Source organism: Macrobrachium nipponense, chromosome 8 (genome assembly GCF_015104395.2).
Source record: "Macrobrachium nipponense isolate FS-2020 chromosome 8, ASM1510439v2, whole genome shotgun sequence".
In the NCBI taxonomy this organism is placed as follows: domain Eukaryota; kingdom Metazoa; phylum Arthropoda; class Malacostraca; order Decapoda; family Palaemonidae; genus Macrobrachium; species Macrobrachium nipponense.
In genome coordinates, this window is record NC_087203.1 from 77,927,188 (window position 1) to 77,936,907 (window position 9,720).

Below are 9,720 nucleotides of genomic sequence, written 5' to 3' on the forward strand. Positions count from 1 at the left end.
GACCTCTCGAGTCTAGTGGACGCCTCTCGTCGGATGGCCATGGGAAATACTAAGGTTTCTTGGTCAATATCAGAGATGGACCACCTCCTCAAAGGAATATTCAGATCCTTTGAGGTCTTTAACTTCCTGGATTTGACTTTGGGAGCCTTGGGAAAGAAGATAGAGTCTTTCAAGACCGCTCACACCGAAGAGCTGGTGCATCTGATGTCATGTATAGATAAAGCACTTAGAGATGGTTCCAACGAGTTAGAGGCATTTTTTCTCGGCAGGAATGCTTAAGAAAAAAGCCCAAATTTGTTCTTTCCTTGCTAATGGGGTCACGCCCATTCAGAAATCGGAACTGCTTTATGTGCCTCTTGCCGCACACCGTGTCCCGCAAGAGTTGGTGAAAGAGGTCTCCTCTGCCTTAGCCCAAAAGGCCACGCAGGACTTAATATCGAGAATCCCCGATAATTGTTACTACGATAATTTGGGAACCTCGCTGAATGCTCAAATTCCTGGAAGTTCTAGCGTTTGGAAGAAGCACTGCTGCTGAAGTAAGAATATCTCACAGTAGACGACCAACCCTGGAATAGAGAAAAATGGACGCAAACATCCAGTCTGGCTTGAACTTTCGTCTTCGGTATTCTGTTCACCATTGAAGCTTTTCTTCGGGGAAGACTTCTCCTTCACTCTCGTGATTAGGGAACGAAGGGTGTCGATTTCCAATCCTTATTCTCATTCCTCGAAGGGAAAAGAATTTAGGATGGAAGTCGTTGTACAGAAACCTACAAATATACTACGTATATTACCCTCACGACATGATTCTGTTAAGCAGTTGAATTGTCCGGGGTGTAGGCACATACCATGGTTAATTCTACGGATTGTGACCGAGACGACTAGTATCCTAATTGAACTGCAACTCGGGACTGTCTGTAACTTCCCAGGAGTTACCAGTTTTGATTTTAAGATACTTATGGTATTGTCACGACAACACCACCTCAGCTTTTTGTATTTACCGAAATCCGTTTTGTTTAAATATAATTGCTCATTCCCTCGTGGAATGGATTACCTGGCAACTCAGGATGACGAGTGAGCGAGAACTAATTGTGTAGTGGACTGCAGATGACAGCCCAGTACCAGCTGGCTCTCCGAGATGCACGGTCGGTTTATGTCTCTCTCTCCTACAATGATTGACTACCGAACCGTATCTCTGTCCAACAATCACGGACTTAGGTCTCTGATTAACGGGGATTCTTGCATACATGAATGACATCTACTGCATCGCCTTGGACATTGTGAGGATTTTCAACAGAGATATATTCTGGACTCTTTCATCTTTCTGTGTACCGCACGGTAACAGAAGTCTGTACTAGTCTCCCGCGGAATGATTTCTTTAGATATCTGAGTTTGTCTTCAAAATATCTCGTATTCGTAGGTGTGCAATTGTTCATTGTTCACCCCGAGTTAACAGATGTATACGGAAGACATCGCCTGCTCCCCGACCTGCCAGCTCTACTTCCAAATGATCAGCCCATGAGAAGCAGTACTTCCCTGTGTTTTTCATTACTGAAAAACGCCCCGCTTTCATTGCAACTACGACTCCTCACCGGACAGCAATGAAATAGTGGTTAGCGTTTTCAGTCCTTTGTAAGCACAGGTTCAGAATCTTGAGAATCCTTCTGTCGATTCGGCTGTGAAGACGTAGGTTGCATTCACTTCCCACCTTCGTCTTCAACGGAACATAGTGTTGTTTCTCCTTAGCTGAGATTCAACTACTATGAGAATGTCTTGCCATCAAGGACCTCGGTCTCTAGAAGGCAATTGACTTTCGCCTGTTGGGCACATGCATTAAGAGAATCATCACCTCGTTAAGAGAATCATCACTTCGCCGTCCAGCATTGGTGACAAACAAATAGACAATTTGTATAACCCTTTAAAAGGCGAAGGTCACGTGACTTGCTCAGATGCTTGGACAACTTGTCTCACTACCGAATGCAGTCAGTCGGCAGCTGTCAGAGCTCCCGAGTCAGTTACAATCTACGCTGTGGACTTAGTTTGGTTGTTCCAGATCAATCATTACTTCGTCCTAATAGATTGTCCCAGTACCCATAACATTGACACCCACCATGGAGTGTCGCTGTCCTATCCACTACCGAGAAGAAGAAACTTCGCTGCAATGGGATAGGAGAATGTGAGACTCTTCACTGCAGACTTCGCTGCAGACGGATAGACCAGTATGGACGACAAGAGAATGGTTCACAGAGGTACTGGAATGGATGGAATGGATGGTGTACAACCCCAAAAGTCTCCCTTTGAGAGTAGATCTACTCAAACAACCCCACTTGGAAAGGTATCACCAAAACCTCCAAGCTCTTCAACTAACTGCCTTCAAGAGCTAGAGGGTTTTCGAAGGAGGCAGCTAGAGCCATCGCAAGAGCAAGGAGGTCTTCCACCATTAAGGTATACCAATCCAAGTGGGAGACATTTAGAGGATGGTGCAAGGACAACTCTGTTTCCCCTTCCAGTACCTCTGTGACTCAAATAGCTGACTTTCTGCTGTACCTTAAGAGGAGTCATAACTTTTTGACCTTGACCATTAAGGGATACAGAAGCATTTTGGCAGCTGTCTTCAGACACAGGAACTTAGACGTGTCTGATAATAAAGATCTCCAAGACCTTCTCAGATCCTTCGAGACTACTAAGGAGAGACTACAGTCCTCACCAGCTTGGAATTTGGACGTAGTCCTGAAGTTTCTCATGAGTGATAGGTTCGAGCCCTTACATGAAACATCATTGGAGGACCTCACCATGAAAACTTTTCCTAGTTAGTCTAGCTACAGCAAAAAGAGTCAATGAAATTCATGCCTTCAGCAAAGCTGTAGGTTTCAGACAGGGCAAGGCTATCTGCTCTCTACAGCTGGGATTTCTAGCTAAGAATGAACGCCCGTCTCAGCCCTGGCCCAAAGCATTCGAGATTCCGAACCTGTTGGATATCACAGGTGAGGAAGTAGAGAGAGTTCTGTGTCTGGTAAGAGCTCTGAGGCATTACCTGGAAAGAACGAAACATTTACGTGGCAATTCAGAGGCGCTTTGGTGTTCAGTCAAAAAGCCCTCTCTGCAAATGTCAAAGAATGCGCTATCCTTTTTTATAAGGCATTTAATAAGGGAAGCACATTCGGAATGTAATTAGGCGAATCTCAGGCTACTGAAAGTCAAGACTCACGAGGTTAGGGCCATTGCAACCTCTGTAGCCTTTAAACAGAATAGATCCCTTCAAAATATCCTGGACGCAACCTTCTGGAGAAGCAAATTAGTGTCTGCGTCGCACTACCTGAAGCAAGTGCAAACTCTGTATGAAGACTGCAACACGCTGGGACCTTTCGTAGCAGATAATTCAGTAGTAGGAGAAGGGACTACCCCTGAAATCCCATAACCCAATACCCTTTTTCTTACCTTGGAACTATTGAATTTTTATGGTTGTTTGTGGAGACTGGACGCAGTCTTCCGCAATCATTGATCCTTAGTCAGGTGGTCAGTTTGTTCCTTGGTAGCGCCCGGAACAAGGGTATTGTAGGGAGTCTAGTCACATAGAGGTTTGACCGGTTGACAGTCTCCGAAAGGTTTTCAGCCCCCTGGGTGGATCGCTGGATCTCATAAGGAAAGCAGACATAATGAAGCAGGATATCATTGAAGTCAGCTTCCTTAACAGGTACGAACCCGTAAGTTGGTTTTTATTAACACTTATGTCAATTCCAACGATAATAGCTGTCTCTGACCCACCACCAAAGGTGTCAATCAGCTATATATATAACTACCAGGTGAGTTAGATGTTTGAAAATATTATTTTCATGATAAAATAAATTTTTGAACATACTCACCTGGTAGTTATATATAATTTAATTCCCACCCTCCTCCCCTCTAGAGACTATGGGCATGAAAGATCTGAGGAATAGTTGGAACAGTTCCACGTACCTGGGTAGAGGGCGCACAGGTGGTGCACCTGACTACCCAATCGGCGATTGCCGCGAGTTTTGAAATTCTGCCGTGACGTCAGGGACGTATAGCTATATATATAACCAGGTGAGTATGTTCAAAAATTTATTTTATCATGAAAATAACATTTCATACAATCAACTTACCTGTCAGATATATACATAGCTAAGACTCCGTCGTCCCCGACAGAAATTCAAATTTCGCGCCACTCGCTACAGGTAGGTCAGGTGATCTACTGGCCTGCCCTGGGTGGCAGGACTAGGAACCATTCCCGTTTTCTATCATATTTTTCTGTCGCCGGTGGTATCAACATCGTTGCTACTACCTCCTGACTGGAATTCGCTTTTCAAGACAATTGATCATCTTTTTTGGACTTTTTGGTGACGTACCTAGATCGTTGTTTTGGCATTCGCTACCGTGGACTGGATTTGGACTTGCTTTTGATTTTTCTTCAAGAATGTCTGATTCAAGTGGTTGTGAGAGTGTGTGTGTGAATGTAGGCTGCAAGGTGAGGATACCGAAGGCTTCGGTTGATCCTCACACTGTATGCCGCAAATGTAGAGGTTTTGACTGTTCTATTTCTAACACCTGTCATGAATGTGAGAGGTTGAATGTTGAGGAATGGAAGACTCTAACTTCTTACTTGTAGAAGTTAGAGAGGGATAGAGTCAGAAGGGCTGCATCTAAGGGCGCGGGTAGTACAAGGCCTATTGAGCCTTTTAATGATTCTAACTCTTCATTAAACTATGCATTTGATTCTAATTCTGTATCAGGGCCCTCACTTGCTTTACATTCAGATTCGGCCTCGGAAATCGCTGATCTGAAAGCTACACTTCATAGGATGAAATCCAAAATGGCTGCCATGAAAGGTAAGGATTGTGAAAGTGATTATTTTAGTGAAGTGAGTGCCCCCAGTGTTGTGGAGGGGGCGTCTGACCGTCTCTGCGACGCTCCCAGGCCTAGACCTCTTTCAAGCTCCCAAGCCCAGAGGAGAAGAAAAGTCGAAAGCCGTACGGAGGTTGTGGAGAATTCCCCCCGGTCAGGCGTCCCTTCAGCAGGCTCTGTAGTTAGACAGACTGCTCAGGACCGCTATAGGAAAAGCGTCCTCAGAGAGTGCTTCTCTTCGTCCACCTCTCCCTCTCCTAAACGAGGGTGGAAGGATTCGGACCTTTCCAGGCCCCTGAAAAGGCACTGGAAAGAACCTGTGTTGGATTCAAGCCCCGAACGTTTTTCTGCAGAAGCGCCTCCCTCGATCAAGAAGGCTAAGAGGGTTTTGACGTCCCCTGGCTTTGACAAAATTCCTTCGAGGTCTCCCTCTCCCGTTGAAGAAGATGCCGGAGAAGCTTCCAAGAGGATTATTTTGGCTGTACAAGAACAGTTATCCGCCTTGGTAGGAGTCCTTTCGAAGGATCCTCCTCGTAGAAAAGACGTGAGGCTTCCTGTCAAGAAGTCTCGTCTTCCTTCTCCCGCCAGGAGTGAGGCTCCTGTGAGACGTGAGGTGTATTATAGGTGTGAGATCTCTTCCGATAGAGACTCATACACCGAATATGAAGCGCCAGACAAGCGCGAGGCGCCAGACAAGCGCGAGGCGCCAGCCAAGCGCGAGTTTTCTACCAGACGAGAAGCGTCTTATAGGATTGAAGCGCCAGATAAGCGCGAGCAACTTTACAGGCGCGAGGATTTAGCCAGACGTGATACGTCTGCCAAGCCAGCAGCGTCAGCCAAGCGCGAGAATGCAGCCAGGCGCGAGGATTCAACCAGGCACGAGGCGCCAGACAAGCGTCATCCAAACAAGGATATAGCGCCAGAAAGGCGCGAGGTTTCAGCCAGGCGCGAGGCGCCAGCCAAGAGTAATCCGATCAGGGATGTAACGCCAGAGAGGCGCGAGGCGCCAGCCAGGCGCGAGGCACCAGCCAGGCGCGAGGCGCCAGCCAAGCGCGAGGAGCCAACCAGGCACGAGACGTCTGATTTGATTCATAGGGGCTCTGTACACGCTCTTAGCCCCTCTCCAATTAGGAGTTTGTCTCCCGCAGAGAGAGAAATTGGGCAGGAAGACCCAGACCTGAAATTGAATTCTCCTTCTGATCCTTTCTTGGAAGAGGACTCAGAAGACGAGACTCACGGCAGAGAAGGGCTGTCTAACTATAAAGTTTTGTCAGCTCTCCTTCTTCAGGAATACGGAGATGCCTTGACCCCAGCCGCTCCTCCTTCTCCTCGCTCACTTTTTTCATGCTCCAAGACGCCAAAGTCGTCGGCTTTTCTGAAGATGAGGCCGATGATTTCTATGAAGAGAGCTCTTCAGTCTCTGGATAGCTGGATGCTAACCAAAAAGGAATTAGTTAGAACGGTGTTCTGCATGCCTCCCGCTAGACTTACGGGCAAGAGAGGTATTTGGTATCAGACTGGGGAGAATATGGGGCTCACTCTCCCAGCTTCAGCTGAAGCTGACTTTTCCAGTCTGGTAGACGCATCCAGGAGACATAGCCTTCATACTGCAAGAATAACTTGGGGTCTTTCGGAGTTGGATCATCTCCTCAAGGGACTTTTTCATATTTTGAAAGTCTTCAACTTCCTGGATTGGTCCCTTGGGCTGATGGCCAAGAAGGCCCATGCCTCGGAAGGACTTGATCCTGACGTACTCCTTTCGATCTTGTCGTGCATTGACAAGGCGGTACAGGACGGCTCAGGGGAAGTCTCTTCTTTATTTGGAGTCTGTCTCTTGAAGAAGAGATCTGTTTTTAGCGCTTTTCTGACGAAAGCAGTTTCTCATTCGCAAAGGGCAGCATTGTTATTCGCTCCCAGGTCTGACTTTCTGTTCCCTTCGCAGTTGGTGAGGGACATTTCCCGTTCGCTGACGGAGAAAGCGACAGGATCTTCTCCTTCAATCGTCCAGGAAAAAGAGACCAGTGACGGTGGGAGAGAAGAAAGGTGTTAATGCGCCTCTGCAGCCCTTTCGAGGAGGTCCTCCCTCTAGGGCTCCCTCTAAAAGGAAAGTGTCTGAGAAGAGAGGTAGAGCTTCTTTCCGTCCCTTTAAAAGGGGAAAGTGAAGTTACGTTCCTCCAAACACCAGTAGGTGCCAGGCTCCGGGGGTTTGCGGAAGCCTGGACTCTCATCGATACAGACGCTTGGTCAATGTCTGTTCTACAGAAAGGATACCTCATTCCTTTCCTGGACAATCCTCCCCTGACGTCAACTCCGCGGGAATTGTCCGCCAATTACAAGGACCCTGTGTTGAAAGATACTCTTCAACGAATGGTGGATCAAATGTGGGACAAGAGAGCAATAGAGCTAGTGCTGGATCAAAGCTCCCCAGGGTTTTACAATCGCCTTTTCTTGATTGCGAAAGCCTCGGGGGGCTGGAGACCAGTTCTAGATGTCAGCGCTCTGAACAAGTTTGTTCAGAAACAGAAGTTCTCCATGGAGACTTCTGCATCAGTCCTTGCGGCTCTTCGCCAAGGGGATTGGATGGTGTCTCTGGATCTCCAAGATGCCTATTTTCATGTCCCGATTCATCCTTCGTCGAAGAAGTACCTCCGTTTCATGACGGGGGGAAGGATCTTCCAATTCAGAGCCTTGTGTTTCGGCCTTTCCACGGCTCCTCAGGTCTTCACGAGCCTGATGAAAAATGTGGCGAGATGGCTTCACCTGAAAGGTATCAGTATCTCTCTGTACCTGGACGACTGGCTCATCAGAGCAAAGTCAGAGAAACAGTGTTTGGAGGACCTTGCTTTGACACTAAACCTGATAAAGACCTTAGGATTGCTCGTGAACCTCGAGAAGTCCCAACTGATCCCCAGCCAGAACTTGGTCTATCTGGGGATTCGGATGGATTCTTGGGGTTTTCGAGTATTTCCTTCTCAAGAGAGACTAACGAGAGGCTTAGAGAAAGTCTCTCTCTTCTTAGGGAAAGAACGTACTTCGGCGAGGGAATGGTTGAGCCTATTAGGGACACTTTCCTCGCTCGAACAGTTCTTTCCTCTAGGAAGACTTCATCTCCGTCCTCTTCAGTTCTTCCTCAGAAGATCTTGGAACATGAAGACAGGACTTCTTTTGGACAGTTTTCCCATTCCAGTTTGGATGAAACGCCACTTAGAATGGTGGTTGCTCCCACTGAAGGAAAACAAGGGTACTTCCCTAGAAACTCAGAACCCGAACCTTGTATTGTTTTCCGACGCGTCGGAAAAAGGTTGGGGAGCAACCTTGGGAAAGAGAGAGGTGTCAGGCACCTGGAATGCTCTTCAAGTGTCCTGGCACATAAACTGCAAAGAGCTGTTTGCCGTACACCTGGCCCTAAAGAGCTTCGAACCTTTAGTGAGGAACAAGATAGTCCAAGTGAATGCGGACAACACAACCGCCCTTGCCTACATTCGAAAGCAAGGAGGGACACACTCGTATGCCCTATACGAGCTCGCAAGAGACCTTCTTTTGTGGATGGACATCCCAGAGGAACATCTCTCTTTTGACGAGGTTTGTTCAAGGAGTAAGGAACGTGAGAGCAGACAGGCTGAGCAGGAGGAACCAGGTCCTTCACACCGAATGGACCCTCCACTCAGAAGTTTGTCGGAGTCTCTGGTCTCTTTGGGGAACTCCTCATGTCGACCTCTTTGCCACGTTCCTCTCAAAAAGACTGGAAGTCTTTTGCTCAGTAGTAGAAGACCCCAGAGCTCTAACAGTAGACGCCTTCCTTCTAGATTGGTCTCATGTAGACGTTTACGCATTTCCCCCATTCAAGATTCTGGGGCAAGTGCTCAGGAAGTTTGTGACATCAAAGGGGACGAAAATGACCCTGATAGCCCCCTTTTGGCCAGCTCAAGAGTGGTTCACGGAGGTGCTGGAGTGGATGGTAGATCTTCCCCAGATCCCTCCCACAAAGGATAGATCTTCTCAGACACCACACTTCGAGAGGTTTCATCAAAAACCTCCCCGCTCTCGCTCTGACTGCCTTTCGACTATCGAAAGACTTGTCAGAGCGAGAGGCTTTTCTCGCAAGGCGGCAAGCTCGATCGCTAGAGCCCGGAGAACTTCCACTATCCGAGTTTACCAATCGAAGTGGGAAGTATTTAGAAGGTGGTGCAAATCGAAGAAGTTGTCCTCCTCCAGTACCTCTGTAACAGAAATCGCTGATTTTCTGTTATATTTGAGAGAGGAATCTCGTCTCTCCGTAGCCACTATAAAGGGCTATAGGAGTATGCTTTCGGCCGTCTTTAGAAATAGAGGCCTAGATCTGGCAAATAATAGAGATCTACACGATCTGATTAGATCTTTTGAGACCATTAAGTCTAAGATTACATCTCCCCCTAACTGGAATCTCGACGTGGTCCTGAAGTTCTTGTCCTCGGCAAGATTTGAACCTCTGCATTTGGCCTCGTTTCGTGACCTAACGAGAAAATGTTTGTTTCTTTTGTCACTGGCGACGGCTAAGAGAGTTAGTGAACTGCACGCCCTTAGTGATAAAGTGGGATTCAAACTAGATTCAGCCATCTGTTCATTCAAAGTTTTATTTTTGGCGAAGAATGAAAATCCTTACGAATCCCTGGCCGAGAAAACTTCGAAGTTAAAGGCTTATCGGGTCTCGTCGGCAGGAAACTGAGAGGTCTCTTTGCCCAGTAAGGGCTCTAAAGTTTTACATGCAGAGAAAGAAACAGTTGGGAGGTTCTAGACAAGGTCTCTGGTGCTCAGTGAAGGATCCATCAAGACCTATGTCCAAGAATGCTTTAGCCTTTTTTGTCAGGAACGTCATTACCG

At 47.3% G+C, this 9,720-nt stretch overlaps 1 protein-coding gene across 5 annotated transcripts in view; it reads left to right on the forward strand.

Moving 5' to 3' along the window:
* LOC135222868 (choline transporter-like 1) overlaps positions 1–9,720 on the forward strand; it is a 534,082-nt gene that overhangs the window by 220,431 nt on the left and 303,931 nt on the right. The gene's annotated exons all lie outside the window — the stretch shown is intronic.